This window comes from Rhipicephalus sanguineus, unplaced genomic scaffold, assembly GCF_013339695.2.
Source record: "Rhipicephalus sanguineus isolate Rsan-2018 unplaced genomic scaffold, BIME_Rsan_1.4 Seq480, whole genome shotgun sequence".
NCBI lineage: Eukaryota > Metazoa > Arthropoda > Arachnida > Ixodida > Ixodidae > Rhipicephalus > Rhipicephalus sanguineus.
Window position 1 is genome coordinate 167,806 of NW_023615345.1, and position 24,848 is coordinate 192,653.

General features: G+C 42.7%; 1 pseudogene; it reads right to left on the reverse strand.

The window, feature by feature from the left end:
• LOC119377500 (ovotransferrin-like) overlaps nt 1–24,848 on the reverse strand; it is a 41,585-nt pseudogene that overhangs the window by 16,194 nt on the left and 543 nt on the right.

Below are 24,848 nucleotides of genomic sequence, written 5' to 3' on the forward strand. Positions count from 1 at the left end.
TTTTCAAGGCATAAAAGATCAAGTATTGACTTAAGTACTGTTTCTTTATGCCTGCCTAAGTTAAACCAAATTGTGCCCCGATCTTGAAATAATTTGAGCACGCACAAATAAAATTTTCATTGACTGAATCACTGGCTTGTGTTTCTCTGATGGGGTTTCTGTCCAAAAGCAACACTGAGGTTGTGAGAGGGTCCACGGTAGATTTTAGGCAAATTTTAGCCACACGGGGCTCTTAGAACGAAATCCAAAGAACAGTCAACATGAATTGTTGAAACAGAGTTCCAGAAACCTCGTAGTACCTGTTTTGTGCCAAGGAAATGCTTAGTTTGAAAGAAAATCAGGTTTCAGTGGTCCGCATACCGTTAGAACACTTTAAACATTCTGCCTCAGAACGGACTTGACACATAGCCTTCCTTACACTGGCCTTTAGCAGGTGCTATGCCAGCGTTTTCCGTTCTCTGGCAACTTTGTGCCTGCACTGGAAACGCACACAAAAACGCTTCCTGTTATGCTTGTTTTCATACACTTTTCTGGCGACTGTTGCCTGCGCTGTATTGCGAAGTTTTCCACGGGTAGAATAGCACTTGATACCTGAGCATTTGCTTGGGATGGTTCATGAAAGTAGTCATGAGAATGAAATGTAGCCCTTCCTATTGTTATAATCTTATTTTATTAAAACCTTGAAACTATTTTTTAATCTTCCAGTTCCCTTACATGGGCATGCACCATCCTGACAAGACCGACGGAACAGCCTGCGGGAAAACAGTGCTTTGGAGGTCGCGTTACACGACTTGCTTACATTACGGTTGGCTTTGTAATCCTCTACATAAAAATGCAGCAAGCACACAAGTATATTTGTTGTTGTTCATCCCACTGCCGCAGAAGTGCGGCACTTAAGATGATGAGCGTACGAGTTCCCCCCATCGTGCCCGTTGTAAAGTCACATCGATTTTGTTGCTGCAGCTGCTCTTGGCCAAATGGCGTACACACACAATTCGGGCATCCGAACACATACCATGGACATGGTATTTCCTCTAAATTGCAGTTAGAGTTTCACTAGCCAGCAAAGCCCATGCAGCAATAAGCATTAACGAAACTACTCTTGAGATGTGGCTACACTACACCAGCAGGGCAGAGCCCGGATAAAATGAAACCTTTCGACCACCTGTGCCGTCAATGGCAACGTCAATGAGTTATTTTTTCTATGAATCGAACAGAAACGTGTAAGTAGCATTTTATACCGTCCCCTCTTCATTGCAGTGATCTTTTTTTATTATGGGTAGTTTAAATACTAGTGATTATACACTGAGGACCTAATATGTCATATCTGGCTAGTAGTACTAGAACGTCTCACTGGTGGTGCAAATCGTGTCCTACATTTACCTTATTTTCTCGTTTAGTAAAGTGCTGCTGTACATAATATTGGCCTTTTAGTCGTTCTCAAGCATTAACCTGCCACTCTAGCATAAATTCTTGTTTGTCTTTAGTGTCGCTGCCCAATTCCTAGTGCCACTCCTAGGAAATGAACCTCAAACCTTGTACTCAGTGGCAGAAAGCCTAGCCACTTGGTGCAGATTGATGTAAAACTGCTGCTTTATGCTCCACTAATGAAGTGCCAGGTTTTTTTTAACTTGTTTCAAAATAATACAGGCCTTGGCACAAGCAGTAGTGGTCACATCACAAAGAAAGAGTACCAAGCAAGCAGAGATTTTACACAGTAGCAAATGACGCACCTCATCCCCAACATAACAGACCTCATCAATAAATAAAGGCCTTCCAGTGCAGCTGCAAGGTCATCAGCCTTCATAAATACAGAGTGGCAAAGCATTCCCCACTTCAATAGAGCCTTGAAAAAGACCTTGCTTACGGCTGTTTGTCCGTCCTGTCACTTAAGTGTGAAAAAAAGAAAAGCTGAATGACAACAGTCAAGCAGGAGGTCCCTTGTCTGTTTTAAGCTCAAAGCTGCTATCCTTACCAAGGTAACCGGTGAAGGTCTGCTCATAACCATTGAGCGGGACCAGCTCCGTTGTCAAGTCCTGCAGAAGTAGATTGGTAGCATTGCCATAGCGACTTCCGCTGGCAAACAGATAGAACTTCGACAGCTCTGTCATGTTGACAATTAATGGGCGATCAGTTGTAAGCGAGTCACTCCAGGAGGGCGTCGGCTGTCCAGCTGCCCAGCTCTGGTTGAAACCTCGACTCCAATCAGGTGTTGGGCTTAGGTTGTAGCCACCACTGTCTGAATGGCTCTGGTAAAACCATGGTAGCTGCCCCATTGGAGGCTTGCCAAAGGTTTGCACTGCCAGCTGCGACAGAAAACATTTACTTATTAGTTTATTTATGACTAGTGCTAGCCTCTTATGAAGACTGTGGCAGTACAAGTAATAACATTTCGACACTCAGATGCTAACAACACTAACATACTTTAGAACAATAAAAATAAAAAACAAACCATAATTTGTGAATACATGCTGACTGTTGCACTGCTCAGGCAAACAAATGCATATGGCTGTTGAGCTAAATGTTCCAATTAGGCACAAGTATGCATCGTCTCTGGCAATGCCATTTGAAGAATGTGGATGTTCCCACAAAATGGAACAGTGGTGCTTAATGGTGCTATGTTCAGCCAACAGAGTAAAATTTAATACTGTTTCAGTCTATTCAGTTAGATAATAAATTAAATGCAACTGCACAAAAGAAACACTGATAGAGAAAGAAGAATAAGGAAAACTGAGGGGCTCAATTTTTTTTTAGTTATAACCATGCGAAACCAACAGACAATGAAGCCTTAGAAAGCATAAAAAAAAAAACGGCTTTTTTTATCATGCAGTGTTCTAACAATTAGCTACAGCAGTGGCTGTCCCCTTGTCCATGCTTATGAGTAGTTGAGCACTGGGAGTATTAGGCAGCGCCACTCATGGTCATGGCACCATTATGTGGAACATTCTTTCAACCACAGGCATCACATCAAATGTGAACTTAAAGGGGCCCTGCAACACTTTCTGAGCATGGTCAGAAAACGCTGCCAATCGGTAGTCGAGGCTCCCAAGAATACACAAGCCAAACATTATAGCGCAGCACACGGCCTGGAATTCACAATTAATTTTCAAAGTCAGCTAAACATCGCTCCCTCTTCTCTCTACAAATGATGCCACATACACGAATTACTACGCCATATACCCAAAGTCACCACTATTGGCTCATTTGGGCATTGTGACCTGAATAGTTACCGTGGTCGCCGCGGGATGCCACCACATGCCCGTGCGCAATCACCCTGAAAGTCAGCCGCGCGTTCGAAGAAAAAATGAAAAGAAAGTGCTCAAGGTCATAATGTGCGCTGACGAAGGGCTGCATCTTCTTGTCCCCTTGTCATCACCCTCCCGCATAGCTTTAAAGGGACCGACAACTGGGCAGAACGTGTGATTAGATCCTGGTAGAAATGAAAAGACCATGAAATAGTGACAGATTCCAGCATCCTTTTCACACTGCGAGTAGGATTTATATTAGGGGTGTGCGAATATTCGAAATTTCGAATATTTTTCGAATAGCGTTTGCTATTTGATTCGATTCGCACTGAAATTTTACTATTCGAACTATTCGAACTTGCCAAAGACAAATGCAGTCAACGTCCGGTTGAAAGTGACCCCTTCAGGTTTTCAATATGCTTCACCTCATTACACTCTCGTAGTGTGGCAAAGCTGCCTTTCAAGCTCCGTTACGGTCGAACTTGGCCAAGAGACAACGTCCGTTTGGAAGTGGTCCCTAGATTTTCAATATGCTTCACCTCATCACACCCCCGTGTTGCGGCAAAGCTGCCTTTCAAGGTCCGTTACGGTCGAACTTAGCCAAGAGACAACGTCCGATTGGAAGTGGTCCCTAGAGTTACAACATGCTTCACCTCATCACACCCCCGTATTGCGGCAAAGCTGCCTTTCAAGGTCCGTTACGGTCGAACTTGGCCAAGAAACAGTCAACGTCCGCTTGTAAGTGGTGCTAGATTTTCAATATGGCCCCGCCACAGTGGTCTAGTGGTTATGGCGCTCGACTGCTGACCCGAAGGTCGCGGGATCGAATCCCGGCCGCGGCGGCTGCATTTTCGATGGAGGCGAAAATGTTTGAGGCCCGTGTACTTAGATTTAGGTGCACGTTAAAGAACCCCAGGTGGTCGAAATTTCCGGAGCCCTCCACTACGGCGTCTCTCATAATCATATCGTGGTTTTGGGACGTTAAACCCCAGATATTATTATTATTATTTTCAATATGCTTCACCTCATCACACCCCCCGTGTTGCGGCAAAGCTGCCTTTCAAGGTCTGTTACGGTCGAACTTAGCCAAGAGACAGTCAACGTCCGATTGGAAGTGGTCCCTAGATTTTCAACATGCTTCACCTCATCACACCCCCGTATTGCGGCAAAGCTGCCTTTCAAGGTCCGTTACGGTCGAACTTAGCCAAGAGTCGGTCAACGTCCGTTTGGAAGTGGTCCCTAGATTTTCAATATGCTTCACCTCATCACACCCCCGTATTGCGGCAAAGCTGCCTTTTAAGCTCCGCTACAGTCGCAAATGTATTAACTCAAGAAAACGCTGGTTCCAATATGGAGATGAAAGATGTGGCAGAATTGGGGGCTCAATTAATGCTGTTTTGGACCTGAAATTTGGGCAGGAAGTCCGAAAAATCGGACGCCGAAGCTTTTTAGCATCCAAAATTTCAGATGTTCTTATATATCGATGTCTACGAGGCAGATTGGAACTCCGGACTTGAAGGGAGCACACCCTTGTCCGCCACATCAGTTGGGCTTCCACAGAAGTTGAAAGAGGAGGAGAGGCCGAGGAAATGGCATCTTTGCCTATCACGTGTAAAGTGTTGTTGGCAACACTTTGGTTGCACCAAATCATGTACATAAATACAATTCGGCCTCTACATTGCCTCATTCTTGATAAGAAAGACAACTATGAAATATGACCCCCCAGCGCTTCACCAACCTAGCGAAAAGAAACACTTTCATGTTGCTATCTCACAAGCATACTTAGGGATTCTCTGCAACTTGTTCTGTAATTTCACTTCGAATTATTCGAAAAATGTTTGAGAAATATTCGAAAATTATTCGAAATTATTCGATTCGATTCGCACTCAATCTTTATATTCGAATTCGCTTCGCACTCAAAATTTTGCTATTCGCACAGCTCTAATTTATATTTGTAAATCGTGCTTAAAAGTAACAAAAACCGGTATGTCGCGCAGTCTAGCGGAAGAGCCTTGAAGCTGGATTATGAAGTCGGTCACTTTGCCGTACGTAGTCACATAGTCTGATGCTGTGATGCGCGCCATAATTGATCCTCAAAGTATCTATCCCCGCTCTATTCTGTGCTGCCTACGAAGTAATAGGTGATAAGCGGCGCTGCCTTCGTGGCCGCGAGTGGCCCATGCCAAGCCACGGCGCATGCGCAGTAAACCGCCGCGCTCGAACACGAACCGCTCTGGCACTCACCGTTTGCAGCATGTGTTGCCAAGTTTGTATAAGACTTCAATTCGCCGCAGATAGAAAAATTCTAATTAAAAATGTTTCATGGCATTTTCCACATTACCATTGCATGGCTAGACACTCTGACTAGTTAGCTTTCTGTTGCACTAAAGAAAATAGGTGCCCTAAAAATTGGTTGTCAGTCCCTTTAAGTGCGCTTGATGGTACGAGAGGAGAGAAAGTGCTTGAAGTGTGCGACAAATCCCTGTAACGCCGCTCGTACTTGACGGATTCTAAAAATTTTTGCGGCATGTGATTCGTGAAGCATCATGCGCTAATAGAGAGACTATTCTATTATAACGTGGAAAAGTGTACAGGGCCCCTTTAACCTTTTCACTGCATGGTTTTTTTGGCACTGCTGCACACTACATGCCGGCTGTTTTGCTTCTGCACGTTATGCGTAAATTTCCTGTTAGCAATGCAGTAGGATGCTGTTAAGGACATGAAAACATTTTTATAGGGATTATCTCATCAAAATAGAAGTAGCACTGCTTAGAAGCACTGCATAAATAAACAAAATAATGAACTTTTCATAAATAATTACCATTATTAAAAGTCGCTGAGACACTAATTATCCCTTTTACTTGAAGTCTGAATTAGTCAAGAGCTCTTGAATTTCTTCATCTGTGAAATAGCACGTGCATGTGGCACGCTGACTCGCCATGGCTGCGCTGCTGAGACACTGACAAAGAGATGCGAGCTGTTGTTGATGTGCAAGCATGCCTCCATCAGTTGTTAAAAATTTCACTACAAGTTATATTTGTTTATATGTGCTCTCCACAAATGACAGCACACACCCTCATTTTTTTTTACAAGAGCTTTCGCAAGTGGCAAGGAGCGATTTAAAAGAGGCAACACGAGTATGCTCGGGATTGGCAGGGCTTGAGAGTCTGTCATCACCCGAGTTATCTCGGGATTGGCAGTGAAAGGGTTAATAACTGGAAACTGGCCAAGGCTTATATGCTATGTTATGGCATCAACACTACCAAACCTGAGACCCTTAGAATCCAACAAGCGAGAAGCATATGGGCAACCTGGGGCTTGTGTTTTGTTAGCTAGTTGCATGATGCAACGAACAATGAAGCCAAGGGAAGCACCTTCCTTTCTCTTTTTTAATTACAGTCCATGCCCATTACAATGGATCTGCATACAACATACTTCTGGATATAACAGACCATTAGCCTCACTTAGTTTGGTCTGCCTATATTATATTATTCATGCAACAAATTTCACATTTAACAGACGTGGCTAGAGCAGACTATAGGCTACAATGAACACATTTTTGGCGAATTTCTTGTAGGTCGTGTAAAATACAACGCACTTTAATAGGGTGATGAGTATGTGTGGCAGCGTACTGCATGCAACTACTGCATGCAACTATTTCTGGTCACTTGTGGAAGGTTCATCTTTTCTTTAGGAATTAACATATCGGCAGCAAATTTTCTGCAACGGCATGTCCTGTGCAACTATGTTCGTGTGGCTAATGAATAGTTTTCAGGTCAACTTTAAGCAGCTTAGCATCGCTGAAGTGCTGAAGGTACTGCTAGGCCTAAAGGCCTAATTTGTTTTCCTATGAAAACAGTGCTTCAAGAACAACTGCCAACAGTTGCAAAACATTGTTTTGAGAATGCTCAATTTCTCATCACATCCATTCACACTAAAAAAACATAGGCTGCTATTCATGGCATCCAGAGCATCAAGCGTCTGATGTGGCTGTGCTATTTCGCATGCTATGCAGAGGCGACCAGACAGAAGCTCAAAAATGAACTAGCCTTGTACTGCATTTCTCATTGATGTTACAGGTTTCACAACTTCAATGCGTACCCAAACATATAATAGCATGTGCATCACTAACTACAGCATCTTTTGTGTGAAAATCGCTTACGGAGAAAATTGGCATTACGGAGAAAAGATGCTGTAGGCATAAACTAAGGTACACAGTTATTTTTAAATTGCGATGCTTCAAGAAAAGCATCAATGATAATTTATGGATGCAAGCAATACAAACTATATGTGCCTTTAGCTAGAATTACTACTACTATGCCAACAACTGTATAATCATTCCCAATTGGCAGCATGACATCTCTACAATAGCTTTCTTAATGGACTGCAGAGCCAAGTGACTAGTGCTGAGCAACCAGGTTAAATGCACAAGTGATCATATTTGGCCGTATTTTTCCAGTGTTTGTTTTCTCAGTTGTTAAGAACATGTCCATTCAATGCTTTCAGGCCTCCACAATGCGTTTCAGGCACCTACAATATGTCCTTGCACGCTGTTGCATGCAAGGCCGCACTGACAGCTGTCCATTTACACCATACTAACAAAGGTTTCCGACATACTAACCAAATGCAACTTATCGTGAAAATGGCAAATGAAAAGACCACTGTACACTGCAGCGCACGGAGAATGCCTCTTGCGCACACACGGAGAGTAAATGACCTATTACAAGACTTTGGAATGTGACACGCCTGACCTTCATGCAACTATGCCCCTTCAAGAAGCACATACAGGGACACTAGTAGTGCCCCTAGCCATAGAGTTTCCTACAATACTTACCAGAGGGAACTCTGGCGCTAGTGTCTATGGGAGCTGCAATGCATCGCGCTTCAGCCAGCATGGGAATCATGGGTAGTACACGGATTTGTCTAAACTTCGTTCTTTCGGCTCCGTTTGGCTCCGCGTCGCCTGCATCCGCTTTGTCGCAAAACGAAGTTCAGCAAAAATGAGCAGTTTCACTTCACCACTTTAACTTCTTTAGGTTCACCGATTCAAATCTGGTCACGAAGTTCACAACGATCCATTCTTTTATCCGAAAGAAAACCAAAACATAGCAATAAACAAAGCCACAAGTGTGTTCGAAGCCCACATGCACGAAGACTAGGCAAATCCGTGTACTACCCATCATTCCCATGGTGGCTGAACGATCACAGCGCCAGAGTTCCCTCTAGGTCGTTTTAGGAAACTCTATGCCCCTAGCAAAACCAATTTGCCTGTGACATTTTCCAATGAAGAAATCACCTAGAACTCTTGACACAGTACTGGGGTTCTGGGGGTGCTATCACCCCCTGTAGAGTCGTTTTCACCTCACAGCACACGTGCATCCAGCTGATTAGTCGTAGTTACTTTCACCGCCGAGCGAGAGATGGCGCTGTGGTCGCGCGGCAGTGCCAGTAGCGTCGCTCGGTGGAAGCGAGGTTATCCAGGCGCTTGGGGAGGATGTTTTTTCTATCTTTTGGGGTTTGGCGTGGTCGGCGATGGTCGGCAGCCAGGAGGGTCCGTGGGTGCGATACCACGGTTCGTTTCCCGTGGGCCCTCGTAGCGAGTCTGACGTTGACGACACCGCATTCGCGGTTCATTGTATGTGTTATGTTGTTTTGTGTGTTATGTTCTCTGTGTGTTGTACAGTAGAACCCCACTACACAAACGCCGCTTCAACAAAATTTCTGGTACAACAAAAAATCCTCTGTTCCCCGTCAACTGTCCATAGGAGTCAATGCATACATATGCTTGCCACACGAACAGTTTTTCTGCTGCCGTTCCGTTTCAACGAAATTTGATGATGCAATTCCGGGCTCAAAAATTTAATTTGCCGCACAATAAACCCAATCTTCAACATTTTGGTGCATTTTAGAACATAAAAATACGCCTACAAAGTCTAAATCGCGTGTTGGCACCACCAAACCGCCACTGTTGACTGAGCATGGGGGCCGCTATTGCTTGATAGCGACGGAGATCAGACTGCCCTGCTTTTGCACTGGCTTGAGTTGCTTCTTAGTCGCAGACAATCCGAAGCCAAAGCTCGGCTGTCCTCGCTGGGGTGCAATCACGGAACGATTCCTTTTCCGATGCCTTTCCAATGCTTTTTGTGTTTTGGTCAGGGCGACGGGACATCCACGTTATCAACGCGAGCAGCCCTGGGGTGCAATCGCGCAATGGCTTTTCCAATGCCAATGCCATTCGCGCTTGGCCAGTGCGACTGGTGGTCGGAGCAACAATTCGTCCACATTATCAACAAGATCAGCCAGCCACGAGTGGTGGATGATAAGAATAGCATAGAATAAGGTGTAAGTCATCACTCCGTGTAGTATGCCAGCATCATGGAGTTGGAGGATACCGTAAAAACCGGAATATAGTAGGTCGAATTTTTTTTCACAAAGCAGCCCTAAAAAGTCGCCCCGTCTTATATACCGGTCACTGGCTGAAAAACTTCGCAAGTCTGGCCACTATGGGCAACTTAAGTCAACTTCCTCCATCGTCATCGCAATCATCGACGTTGCTTTGTTTACTACCAGCCTTGTGTCGTGGGCGGCCTGCCTCATTTTGCGCTTTTGTTGTTGTCCTGTGATCTATCTGGGCTCCGAGGTGCTCTTTATCTTGTTCTCGACCGGTGGCCGACGACAGTTTACCGTAGCGTTCAAGAAAATAGCGATCGAGTTAGCGAAAGCACGAAGAAGTCTTGTCTGAAGTGTGTGAAAGGTGTGTTGGGATGCTAGTGTACCTGAACGCAAGCAGAAGCCGTGAGTCACAAACAATAGCTGAAAGTTTATCTTTGCATGGGTGTTCTCGCTGCTCCAATTTCGCGGAATACTCTTTCTTTGTTGCTTCCTGCGATGCCGGCAGCTCTGGTTACAGCGACACGTATGGCTATAATCAGCGGGCAGATCGAGTGCACCACAGAAGCACTTGCTACTGGCGGACGCTGAAGGGGATCGCATCATGACATGCAGCGTATCCAGAGCTGGAGACGAAGGTTGCACAGGAGCCGCGCTTGCGTTGCGATCGCTACCGGGTACGTCAAAGTGCATCCAAATTAATGCTGCCAAGACTGTTGTGACATATGAAGTTAATGTTCGAGCCCATCTTTTGGCTTTCTGCCATGTGTAAACACGCGTGTAGACATTTTCACTGTGCACCATTTGAAATTGCATTTGTTTCACGGTCAAGGCTCCTTCTGATACTTTAGCTAGTTCCATGAATTTTTTATTTTATTTTTTCGATTTTCAGTAGTTAGAAGTGGGGGGGTCGACCTATATTCCGTTTTTTACGGTACCTTGTTGTCGGCAAATAGCTAGCGTTAGCGTATTAGTGCAACTGTCCAGTTCGCGTTGGGCACCCATGCCTCTGTTTGGTTCGTTCGCGGAAGCTGTTGTTTCAGTGTGCTTTTCAACCTGGCATTGCTATGCATATTTGAGAATCGCGTCATGATGCTGCTGGGGAAACAAAGGAAGCAGCCGACACTTTTGAATTTTTAAAATAAAAGTTTCTCTGTTCTACTAGCTCAGGTCAGCTAAGTTTTTTTCGATTTCACTACAACGAAATGTTCACTTCAAAATTTTTTCCGAGCATCGTCAATTCTGTTGTAGCGGAGTTTGACTGTATTGGCATTATGTATCTGGTTATTTAGCGTGTTACTAGTTATGTATTAGATTTGGCTGGCAAGCTCACAGTTGTAAAAGCAGTTAATAACTGTTCACGTGTTCACTGCTCGATGGCACGACTGTGTCCGTGTGTTCCATGAGCGCGGCTTGTACCTCAGACCCTAAAGGGTACACTGCACTTTTTTATAATAAATAGACACACTCCAAAAGCATATGTTCCATGCAATCACCATAAAGCTTTGTAGTGACAGCACGCTCCGACTTTCCTAAGGGCACCATATCTTCTAACATGCAAGTGATGCTGCATTGCAGCTCTACCCATAAGCAGACATGCACATTTAGCACTGCCAGCTAATGAAGCAAGAAAGGGCACCAACAATGTTACAAAGAAGAGAGGAGGAGACCAGTGAAAGACACCATCGTATAAAACTGGGCATGACGTTCCCCAAGACGTTAGACAAATGTGCAAACAATATGCAGGATATGCAAGTCATTTCAACTAATCTTCATTATCATTTTTTTGTGGCCATGAAGAAGCTGAGCATTGAAACTACTACATATATGCACATAAGTTATTATGCATTGAAGATGTGGTAATGCTTGTACTGACTTCTCAGAGACATGCTTATGAATCAATCAACTTTTGTGAATTTACTTATGTGAATACCCAAATGTTCAAATGGCATTACATAAGGGAACGAAGTTTGATACAGTGATGATTGCAACAGTCTATATAAAATCAAGCAGGAGTGAAAGCCAAGTTAGTGTTAAGATAAAAAAATAAAATAAAAATCCATAAAGTAATTTATCTCATCTTACAAGCACAAGTAAGAAAATCAGCCATGACACTAAAGGAAAATACAAAACAGGGGCCGTATTCTCAAATGATCGCAAAAGGTGACAATCGCAAAGTATCGCCTTAGGTGCACGCTGATTGGCTAGTAAGCAAAACCAGAAAAGTGAGGGCGCCATCTAGTATTTCCGTCGACGTGACGGTGCTTCACGGCGCTCCTGCCATGTCTGGAATAAACGAACACACCTTATCACCATCGGTTGGTGGTAAAGTCTAGCATTTCAGTGACATAGACGGTAGCTTCTAGTATTCATCCTCTGGATGTGCGCAGCATTTTTTTACGCTCAAGCTTTCAGCGAGCATTACCTGGTGTTTTCAGTACTCGTTATTTGGTAGCGCATGTTTTTTCGTGTTTGAACGTTCCTGGTTTCGTGGTTTGCTCGTGCGGTTTATCGCGCGCCGGCAACATGTTGAGATGTTGAGACGATATCGCTGCGGCGGCACTACAGCTGAACTCTCCGAGTACGCCATGTTAAACTCTCAACGAAAATACATTTCACACAGTTTCATTCTTTAAATATTATACTGTGCATTAAAAAATTGCATGAAAAAACGTGGAAAGCACTTTCAACACGTCCTCTATTTCAAGTAGCCACAGCCAAGCCTGGCCACTGCGTAGAAGCCAGCATGCGCGGGAAAGCGCTGCACTCGGGTCACTCTGCGCTCGTACGGTACGCTCATCCTGTGTGTGAGACATTCGTAACACCAATGGCCAGTGCAACAATGACGTCACAGGCAAGTGTTTGTTCAATTATCGAACGCATCAGATTTTACGTCACCAAACACGATAGTACTATCGCCTTTCGCGATCGTTTGAGAATACGGGTCCAGGAATGTTTCTAACAAACCAAGGTGCGATAGCAGTTGTTTTGAAGAAAGATAAAGCTGTAAGTCCCTCCACCAATTGTGCAATTCCTTACAAGGCAGCAAGAAATTGGGCATTCAGTGTGAAATGGGAATATGTTACATAACTTACCATAACACTGACACCACAAGTTATAACCATAAGAACATGATTACAACCCACCTTAAGGAACTCTTGGTACTGCACGCGAACTCGAGGCAGTGTATCTGATGTAGTGACTACCACATTTGGTGGTACCCTGCCCCAGTTGCAGGTGCGGTACTGGTCCGGCTGGGCTGTCTCGCCATTTGGACAGAGAAGTCGGAATCGATCTGGTGGCACCTGGCCAAAAAACAATTCATCCAGGGTGGTGTGCTTTACAAAGGCTACATCACCCTTTTCCATGAGGCAGTGCAGTGCACCTTGATAGCCTGCAAATGGGTCATTGCCCGAGCACCTTTCGCCGGGACGCCCCGTGCATAACTCGCACATCTTCTGTGGGTTGTCACCTGCACAACCGAGAAATCACAGAATGTAAACTTTTTACAAGACATGTCTGAAACACACAGAACATCACTCATGATACCATCATGGAAAAAAGAATTGTTGCAGCAGAAAACCAGCCACTGGTGTGACCAAACATGATGCATCACTTATTAACAAAATAGGTAAAATCGGCAATTTACTTTATTGAAGTGTAACTTTGTTATACAGTAGACTCTAGGTAAACAGAAATCTCTTAAATGGAATTGCTGCTTAAATGGGAAAACTGCCGTGAATATGATTCGTTTCGTGCTTGAATTCTGCACCCTGTTCATCTCTCAGTAAATGGAACTCCTGTTAAACGGAACATATTTTATTGGTTCCTTCAGATTCCGTTTAAGGGGGGACGTGGCAATGGGAATGATAAATTTCATGAAAATATTCTATTTTTCAATTTACATCTTTGTTTTTGGAATCCTAAGAACATCTTTTATGTCATGGTGAAATATTAGAACAAAATACATAGTAGAAGTTGGGAAAAAAGCGCTTTACTTGTGGGCTGTCATGAAAAAACTATGAGAAAATCAGGCTTCTGAAGGTCTAAATCTTGTAGATTTCCTTTGGTGCAGTGCCGCCATCTCAGCATCATCGTAAAGAGGAAAGAACGGAGCTCAAGGTAGCAACAGTGCTGCATTTCTCCAATGAAAAACAAAACCATCTCCGTTCTGAGTTCCATTTTTATAGCTTTGAGCTTCACTTTCTTTGAGCTCCGTTTTCTCAGCTTTCATTTTTTGTGCAGCTCCTGTTAGTCATCCTTGTGCCATTTCACAACAAATAAAGATAAAACTGTTCTGTTTCTTGCACTTAGATCCTGAAACATTCGTGAGTCTCGTAAAACTGTTTATATTTGTCTGCACATCATAGATATTTTATTTCTTGTAAAAGTTTAGTAAGACACTATGTACAGGACATTCAAAAACATTTTTTGTGTGCTTATTTGAATACTGAAAATAATCCAACAGCATTATGGCACAAAGTAGCCCCTTGTGGACATGCTTATGCAAAAATCTTGATGAATTCATGACTATTTAATTAATTTTGGGATGACAATGAGAGTCTAACAAGTGTTGTAACTCAAAAGCTACAACAGATAGCTCAAAGCCGAGTTGAGTTATGATATTAGCACAACAAATCATTTGCGTGCCAAATTTCATCATTTTATCCAGATAAATAACCAAAATAATTTTCATTGCCACGGTCTACTGTATTGAAATTCAACATTTTTTTTTCCAAAGTGTAGCTGGTGAGATGTGAAGATGGACACAGTGGCCAACTGCTTCCGAAAGGCAGGCTTCGTGACGGCGGAACTTGCGGAAACTGGTGAAGACTGCGACGACAAGCACATAGACGACACGTTTCGCGAGTTGTCGTCCCTCTTCCCGGCTGCCGTTCCACCCAAAGTGTCTGCGGACGATTTCGTGGAAGCGGACTGCAATGTTCAGGCTGTTGCGAGCCTCGCTGACGAGGATGTCGTAGCTGCGGTCGCAGGGACCCAGGATTCCCAGGCCGACAGCTCAAGTGGCAACGAAGATCGTCCGGACGGGTGGCGGCTACACGGGCGTACTTCGTCGCTGAAGTGGCAGCTGCGTTCGGCTTGATTCGCCGTTTTTGCGGCGACATGGAGGGATCCGGGCTGTCGCACCTGGACGGCCTCGATAAGATCGAGGCCAGCGTCTTTAACTTCATTTCGACGATGAAGAAGCAGGCCAAGATAAGCGTTTTTTTTTCGCGCAAATAAAACATTCTGTTGCATCGTGCGTGCGGAGCTTGTCATTTTTGAATGCGCCAATTGTAGGTGATTGTCCGCCACTGGTAAGGTCTCGGGGCCTGTATTTTTTTATATCGAATTTTTCATATATCGAACTAATTCGGGGTCCCCTTCGAGTTCGATATATCTGTGTTCGATTGTATAGTGTACCATGTTGCTTTTCTGTCCGTCTTTCTGTACTGCATTCTCCCCAGTTTACTATGAACCAACTTGCTCAAATCAAGCCCTGGCTCCGTTGTAGAAACTGCCTTTCCCTTCCTTTACTGGTAGTGAATCTTCCCCCAGCAAATACAGTAAAAGCTTGTTAATTTGACTCTCGTTAACTCGGAAAATCGGATAATTCGGACGTGCTCCCTGGTCCCGGCCAGCATATGCATTGTTTAATGGCATCAAACTCATTAATTCGGCCACGTTTCGCCACACACCAATTAATTCGGACGATCCTCAAAGCACGCCGAGCGTGAAGCACTGCAAATGTGCGACGCAAAAGAGTGACAACGGCGTCTGCAGAACCCGAAACCAGGCGGCGCTGTCCCATCTTAGTTAGTGACCACGGTTTTGTTCACATGCAGATCCGGCACTCAGCAGCTCCGTTTTAACTTCATACGATGCGCATGCAATATCAAAAAAGTCAAACATGACAGGAGCTGTTGAAGATGAGGAGCTTTCAGGCATGGTCGGTATGCTCGCATAAAGCTTGTTTCCTACATCCTGATGGATGAACTGTCAGTTGCCGGCCATTTTACCTGCGAAAGAACTATCGTCACGTGCACGTGGTGACGGTACGTAATACAGGAGGGGTGCAGAGCAAGTTTCTGGCTAATTAAATATGGGAGTCTGGCGCCATGGTCGCATTGAGAACGAAGTTGCAGGATGACGAAAATTGAGGCTTTTGCAATGCTGTTATGTAAAATAAGTAGAGGATTCACATATTCAAAGAAAATGAAAGTGTATTGATGTGACTGACATTTGTTTATCGTTTTCTTGATACTTTCGATATTCGGCATTCATTTTTCTGGTCCCGTGAAATCCGAATCAACGAGTTTTACTGTAACTGTAAATCTAGTCTGGAAGAAATACTTCACTAGCTTCAGCATAGCGCTGCTCTTTAGTGTTCCTTTGCACAGCTGTCCCAACATTAATTTTAAAAAATTAAGTCCTGGAATTTGATTTTTTACGCACTGGACAACCATCAGATTATGAGGGGCACGATAGTGGGGGACCACAGATTAACCTTTGCCAACTGGCCCATGCACACCCCAACTTAAGTATGCAGGCACTTTTGTATTTCGCCCAAAAACGTGGGCACTATGGCCAGGATCAGGCCTGTGAGCTCAGCAATGCAGCGCCATTGCTACTGATACCTGTTTAAAAATCATGGTTAAAATATGGTACATGCTCTTGCTGGACACTGTACAGAAAAGTGCTCGGTTTTACATCAGTAAAGAAAGTTGTGCACTCTGTTCCTCTTCTATGTTCCTATTCTGACAAGTTACACTCAGGGTAATGTGGTCTTGGTTGAAGTGCAACCAACGAGTTTGATAGGGGAACTTCAGCATGCAAAAACAAAAGAAGATACTTTGAATGCTCCATTTTGTACTAGTACTCATCAGGCAGAAGAGAATGTTGCTTGGTTTGTTCAAGGCAATGTGTCAGAATGTCATCTTTTTAGAACATCACTGAGAGTCACTATTGTTAAACTAGCTTCAAACACAAGCTCATTATTTTTTTTTCTACTTGCATCATTATTTAAAGGGACACTACAGGCAAAAAAATTTATGTGAGAGTGAAAGCTCAATGTATGACGTCTAAAACGGCAATATTATCAACGGCAGTGCCCTACTTATCAAGAAATTAAGCTAAATGTATCACATGACGTGCGCCACAAGTGGGACATTTTGGAAATGATCGCGATGACGTGAGAGCAACCGACTACAATTAATCACTAGTAATCAAACTAGCTGCAATAAAAAAGAACCTTCCGTGCATCAAGAGACGTAAAAAGTGCTGCTTGTTCGTTTCCGTTTGATTCATGGAAAAAAGAACCTCTTTGGAGTTGCCATGGGGAATGGCGTGCGTGGTTCAAAGGTTCCGTTTTTGCCGAACATCGCTTCGCCCGGCTCCCGGCGTCGTGTCTCGGTGGTAGTAACAGTATTGCGTACTCTCGCATGTGTTTTGCACGCTCGTGAAAGTCGCTCTGACAGAAAGTTTGACAAAATGCTGCATGCATGTGATGTTGCCGGATGCCGGAATGGTGCACGCTGCCAGTGCATGCCGCCGCACAGTCAAGGCGGGCAACGTTGGGCACGGCAACAGTGACGTCAGAAAGACCGCTGTCAGGCAGGTGATTTGAAGTGCGCTCACGCAATGCGGACCACTAAAACATGATTTTATTTCAAAATAAGCACTTCCTTGGCACAAAAGTAGCATTACGAGGTTTCTGGACCGCTATTTCAACTATCAACGTCGACTTAATATTTGCCTTTAGTGTTCCTTTAATGGACCATTCATAAAGAAAATGGTGCAGAGTGAGCTTTCTGATCACAAATCTTACATCAGCAGGTGAATGTTTATCAATGAATTGGATAAGCTACAATTACTTACACAATACTTTTCAATAAATAAAAGAATGAAATTTCAGCTTGGTGGTGCAACTATCAAGAAAGCCATAAACCTACTCAACAACTAAACACTATATTTTTGTAACATGAATCTTATTTGTCTTCATTACACAAAATTCAGAACAATACTATGAACACGAACGCAACACACGCTGTCGATATGTGAATGGACCCCGTGGGTTCACAATTTACTTGCATGCAACAAATGAGTTTGGGCAACATACCTGTTGGGTTGGTTTGTCAATAAGAGAGTTTGGTGCGCAGCTAGGGCCAAAGAAGGAAGCTGCACTTTTCACAAGGTTGTTGCAGTCGGTTACTTCTAGGATGTTCTCGTGGATCAGTGTCGCCATGGGAACCACCCAACCGGCCATGTCACCCACACTCGTAAGCAGACAGACTTGTTCCTCAGGTCATTCAGTGAACGAAACTCAGACCGAGCATGAATGACAGCCACTGAGTAGTAGCCAGCGTCCCTATCTGCAAATTACAGTTAAAGAATGTAAGATGTGTGCAAAGCAAACAAAATGATAACATTAATTACGACATAAGTCCGATAAAATAAAAATTTATCCAAGTTCCACACACTGCAGAAATCAATCTCAGGTGAAATATTTTGCAGGTAGCTTGCTTTGCAGATTTCTTTGAAAGTGGAACCTGAGAGACAAACATGTTACATTAAAGTGAGCAACTGAGGTGAAACCATGACTCGACTTCGTTGTCTTCTTCACTTTGATTGTCATATTTAGTGCTGGTAATTTTTTCCAATTCTGCATCTATAACTTTCAATTCTGTATTCTGTAACTACGAATACAATGGGATAGGGGACTTTTGAAAACGGTGAAAACAGACAAAACACTAGAATCTAGAGAACTCGAAGGGACAGAAGAATGTGTTCTATTATAAAAACAGTCATGTTATTTGAAAAGCACTGAGTGTCATAATTTTATTGCAGTGAACAAACCGAGGGGTGATAGTGCTGTGCTTTGAATATCATTGCTAATGCATAAGCCACTAATGCCCATTTTACGAGCAACTTTCTAATGGGGCCAACTGACAAGAAAATTTGTGCTGCACGGATGCTTAAACTCCAGTAACAGTACCTTTTTCATTTTATCTGACGTACTCATTAGCATTTGGGCCTTAAAAAAAAAGGAATTGCTGTTTTAGGGCAACTCTCTCTCTTCATCTCCATGACAGCATGGACTTAAGGATTAGAAACTTCCGTGTCTCATTTCACATCGTCTCATTTTGTAGCCTGTATGATAACTTTGTGCTGTTGCTTTTTTTAATTTGCACCATCATGTGGCATGGAATGTGAAAACTAAGCAATGTGAACACCACATAGTAGCTGCAGATACCACAGCACACAAGTGTTCAATGATTTGAATTTTCTCAACTGTTTAGAATCACCATTTTTGTGGTCGTCACACTGTTCAGTTCTTAGGTGTAGTATAGTGGCCTAGGAAGTATGTGGTAGTTTTGGTTCATTAGCCAAACTTTGTTAATTCTGTCTATGGAGACCAGAAAGATTAGCCTCCTCCTTCTGTTTGTTCACAATTTCCGTGAGTTGTCCAGAGTCCACAGTAATGTGAAGAATGATATATTGCAGCAATGAAACCCAAACAGAAACATGTAGATAGTCTAGTATGGAGTTGACCGACTGAGCCATTCAACAAGTTGGTGCTGTTACTCTTCTGTCTACTTTTCTGCCACTACATCAAAGACCGGACCTCCACCTTCTTTATTTTACTCATGACAACAGCACTAGGGTTGCCAACTGGTCTCGGATATAGCTGTCCTAAACTTTATGAAAAGGCCTCAGGCTGTGACCCGACCCTACAAGGGTACTTTGACATCACATAACAAAGTGAGATTTAACATAAAAGAAGTACTCTTGTATTTGACATACGTTGTGAGCATACATAAAATTTTATATATATTGCTAACTTGATACATCTGCGTTTTATACTGAGTTCTTACTGCATTTTCCCTCATTTAAGCCTAACGAGATTCAGAATTGGAGCTTCCATCATATGTGAACAAGGTGTAGCTTGAAAGTAAAAAGAATAATGTTAAATATTGAAGTGCTGATATTGCTGTCCACCATTGCAAAGAACAGAGTGTCAACTATCATGCAGAGCTTGTTGAGAGATTACAGAATCAAACGTATATGGTATAGTTAGTGAACTTCCAGTTGAGTTCTGACAAATACCATTGATCACAAATGCAGTATCACGAGCAGAAAACAGCAAATGCCTTAGCCCTCATTTAACTTTGCCCCACTCCTCTCCCAACTTTTTGCATTGGAAAGGCAGCAACCCTGATTAGGACAGGAGGTTAGCTTTCCCACAAGGATAAGTCATATGGCAGCTGAGCTTGCAATTAATTGTGGTATGGAAAGGAAAAAAATTTTATAGCTGTGCAAATATGGTAGTGGGGCATATTACTGGGTATGCATGCCATGTTAGAGAAAAATGTTCTGCCCTTACACATCCTGATGTCAACTTGGAGTGAGTGCATGTGTATGTGCATGTGTATGTGCATGTGTGTATACATTCACATGCACAAAGACAAAAGTCCCCTTTCCAAAATGTGACGCCAGTGATGTTCTTTGCTCGACACTTGCTTATCACTTGAAGTGTCAACCTTCCCCAGAACTTCTGTCTTGTTTGCACAGCACAAATGCTTTTGTTTAACAGTTTGTGTAAAACATGATTTCGTTCAGGAATAAATAAATAAGCAAAAGAGGCATCTAAGTATGAAAAAAAAAAAGATTATTTGAATGAACATTACAAATCTAAAATAGACAGTGGATGGACCGAGAAGTAATGAAGAGTGGTAATGTGACAAGTGTGATGCTGCACAAGTAGATGCATATTTCAACCATAACTTTCGTAAATGATATGAGGAGGTAGAAAATGAAGACAGTAGCAAGTAATGTTTAATTGGTGAATGTTCTGTTGATGCAAAATGTTACGAAATGATTATTGTGGGAGGCTTTTAAACTGGAACTGTAGCTTGCACAGGCCTTCTAATGGCTTCCTGCCGGAGCATGTTTATTGTGAGACATGCTATTCACCAAAAATATCCCAAGACATGCTACCTCTGCCATAGCGTTCAGCCAGGATAGGAATGACATGTGAAACGCCCAGCCGTGTAGACTTCGCCAGGGTCAAGTTCCACCAGGTTTGCTTGACCATTATCCAGAAAGTTCAGCATGATCCTTGAATGCAGCTCGCTTACATTTGAGAGTTAGAGAGAACAGGCGGCTTACACGCACTGCCTCGGCAAATTCTGTGCACTTAAGGTGTTCTGCATCATTCACAGTGCACCAGGTGACGTCATGTTGGCAGCGACAAGGAAGTGCTGCAACAAGCAAAATGGATATAGCAAGCTACCAGACAATGACTTCCAAAGCAAACAGAATAAAAAAATTTCAAACAAGATCTCTTTCAGCATTTCTGGTAATAAAACAGATTCAAAATGGTCTCCGGACACTTAAAAAAGAAGGAAAATATAAAATATTAGTCTCATTCATATTTCTTCGCTCTGGGCCCATTCAGGTAACCATCAGAACTGTGATATGTAAAAAAATGCTGAGTTCAGGAGAATTACATATTTATTACATGAACTACAGGTGCTGGACAGTGGAACAGAGTCCACCGGCGCTTTTAGCCAGCATCGTAAGTTTGAAACTTTGTCTGCAACAGCTAGTAATCATTTCTCCGATCATATTTATAATAAAAAGCAGGATCAGAGACTTAACCATAATGGCAATGGTACGTATAGCCGTCACTCGCATGGTAGAAGTGACATAACATTTGCAACATATCTCAATTCAAATGAGAGCAGATAGGTGTGTGGAATTTCACAACACACAAAGAAATGAATAGTGTCAATAAAAGTAACTGCCATAACAAAAAGGAAGCTGCTTACAGTCAAACCTGCTTGTAACAAACTCCGATACATAAAAATATGTTTTATATCAAACAAGTGGAATGCTATGGCAGTAGTATATAGCTGAACAAGTGGTACACAATTAAATTTTACATCAAACTCAACATGGGGTCCTACCAAACTTTGGAAGTCTTACAAACTGCACAAACACAATTTCTTTCAGTGATCATCACGAGGGGACAGCATGGTAAATGTGTATGAGGAATATGAGTAACATCCGCCATGGAGAAAGTATGCAAGTTGCAGTAGCCTACATGGCATACCGCCAGCTTTACTATGCTTACCTCTGACAGGGCAACAGCAGGGATGTGAGGTTATGAATTCAGCTGTGCATGTTCGCACACTATGGCTGGTGCTCAAGTTTTGCTACAAATACTGCCTCATGTTATGTTTTTTTTTCCCCCTTGAGTCCGGCGCCTTAGACCACTCGGCCATAACCTCATGTTATGTTGCCAAACACAGAAAAGAATACTGCTGAATACACTAGCATGCTCTACAAGGATTCCTCCATGCCCAGAGACTCTGATGTTACACTCCTGGCTCGCTAAGCACAGATGTTTTTGTCATGCCATACAAACTCCAATGTCGAAAGGCGCTATTGTTTATTATCTACAACCTGCACCCAGTTAGCGACAGGGTAATTCAAAGAAAATGAAAATGAATGCATCTTTCAATGAAAAGTTTGTGCAGTTGTCTGATCTGAACATTACAGAGGAAATCTGGAAAGTCTCAAAAGAAAAAAATGAATTCTTGCCTACCCTGCAAACCATGAATTAAAAAAATAGTACAAGATAACTCTTGCTACACCACACAACTTCCATCTGTCCTGAAAATTCAATGGCACCACAGTACTCAGCAAAGCAGTTCTGACACATAAGGTAAACAAAAAATCTACTAAAAGTGGGTGTCCAAGTTCCACTGTCCCACTCCTATATGGCCTGATAATACATTTGACTGTATCAAAAACATGCATCATACTTTATCGATATCATCAGTTGCATCACGAAGTGAGTCAGCGGCTACTTTATATTCCATTGTTCTCTATATTATGCGCAAGCAAAATAAAACGTGCATCCTGGTTTCAAGCACGGTAAAAAAGAGCTTACTGTATCCCAAGGTAAAAAAGTACATAATGCCAGTAAAGATATGTACATTGGAAATGTCACTCATTTTCATCAATAAAATGCAATTTAACGTTTATGAATTCTTATTGCATGTACAAGAAAATGTGCTTACATACTATATACAGTATCAGGAGGTCCCAAAGTTGAAAACTGTCAAGGGGACCTCCTATCCTCACTGGGCACATATAAGTATTAGAGCAGCAAGAACAGTGCAAACAAACCAACGAGAAAAAAGCATAATGAAATACAAGTTATAATCAAATACAAAACAGGTACATAAACGTTAAAGCGGCATTATACAGTATTACCACAATAAGTACTCGGAAAACAAAACAAATGTGTGATGACGAAAAAGCTTTTTTTTTGTTTTACTAAGCAAAAAAAAACAATTTTACAAAATATAAAACCTAAAAATACACTAAGAGAAGTAATGTAGAACAAATAAAAAAAAATAAGGAAAATGTCTTTAAGAAAGACAAAGAGCTGGTTTTATTAGTAGTAATTTTTTTATGTTATGTTAAACTGATATGAAAGACGTGACTTAATATCAACAGAGATGAAATTCCAAAGTGATATGCCATGGAAGTGATGAGTGATTTTTCCATAATTAGATCTGATTTTGGTAGTAGAAGGTCACTGCACTCTGAAAGCCTAGTATTTTGTTGACAAGGTTAACAAAAGGCAGGCAGTCTAATGAAATTTTACGATGAAAGAGACAAAATGTAAACAGTAGGAACTTTTATATACATGTACGAGAAAGCAATTCTTTGTAACATTACGGCTGTGGCACGGCCGTAATGTTAAGCATAAAAGAATTGTTTTCTTGTACGTGTATCCACTTCTTTCCTGATATACACACACTATATAGATAAGGAAAGAAGCGAATACACGTACAAGAAAGCAATTATATAAATAGCATCAGGTTATGAGCTGATATAACTAGAATTACTATAGTCTCAGTAATAGGCCTGTTCAGCAATTTAAGAAAATGTAAATCCACCCCCCATCTTCCTCTTTCTGATCCCCCCCCCCCCACAAACCACAAGCACGCTCTTCTTATGACCTCGACCTGGAGGATGGCCTCCTGGACAGGCAATGCACCTGAAGGGCTATGCTTACATTTCCTTCCTACGACTTACCCCCCCCCAAGTAGGAATTGGCTTCCCTGGTGCAGTACTGGCCACCACCTTCGAAATGATGCTCTCAATTACAATCTGGCCCTCAGTGTCCAGAGGCTGCAGAACTCCTGACCATGGTGGTGGTTAGAATTGTAACGCAGCGGAGCGTGAAAAAAAAATACACACTGGACCTAGACAGGCCGCCACTGGGGCTAAACCTAGCAACTTTACACACACAGACCCTTTCAAGTGAAGCTAGGCCAGTGGAGCCACTCGAGGAGTTACAAGGTAATAATTGGGATATCACTTCCTTAGTGGGGTTAGTAGAACTGGGGAAGCCTATCCAGTGTTAACAATGGGCACATCCTCTGATACAGGGCCTCCCAAGACGAGAGAGTATGGCGTAGGGTCCACAAATCCACAAAGCTATTGCGGGCAACGTTGAATTTTGTAGCACGGCATGCATCATGAAAAACTAAATAAGAAATATAAACCAAAAGTAACGCAAGGTTACGCTCCAATGTCCAGCAATGACGACAAGGATGGAACAGTTCTATGAGGACGTCCAAGTAGCAATGCATAAGGTCTTAACCCAGCACACTATAGTCGTGGGTGACTTCAATGCGAAGTAGAAAGAAAGCAGAAAGAATAACAGGCAATTGGCAAGTATGGCATCGAATCTATGTATACCAGAGGAAATACTAGTGGAATTTGCCAAAAGAAACCAACTCTGTGTAATGCACATGTTCCAAAAACATAGAAATAGGAAGGAAGTGGACACTGAAAAACACTAACAGAGAAAAAAAAAAGATTTCATAATGTGCAAGGACCCAAACATGGCACAAGACAGAGAAATAGTAGAACGCTCTTCGCTAAGAACTACCTTATGAGCAGTCATCTCCTTCAGCTCTCAAAAAACGCATCTTGTCTCACGAACAGGTCGCGCAGAAGCACAGTAGCTGAAACCTTAACGAGGTAGGAATGCAATACCACGTTTCAACCACCTTTACCATGATCAGAACGCTTCGATCCTACTAAGCGCTGACGCATCGCTTGATCATAGCGTGATTTAAGCGCATGTAGTACCTTCAGGCATATTTTCAATTAGCACATGCAGTG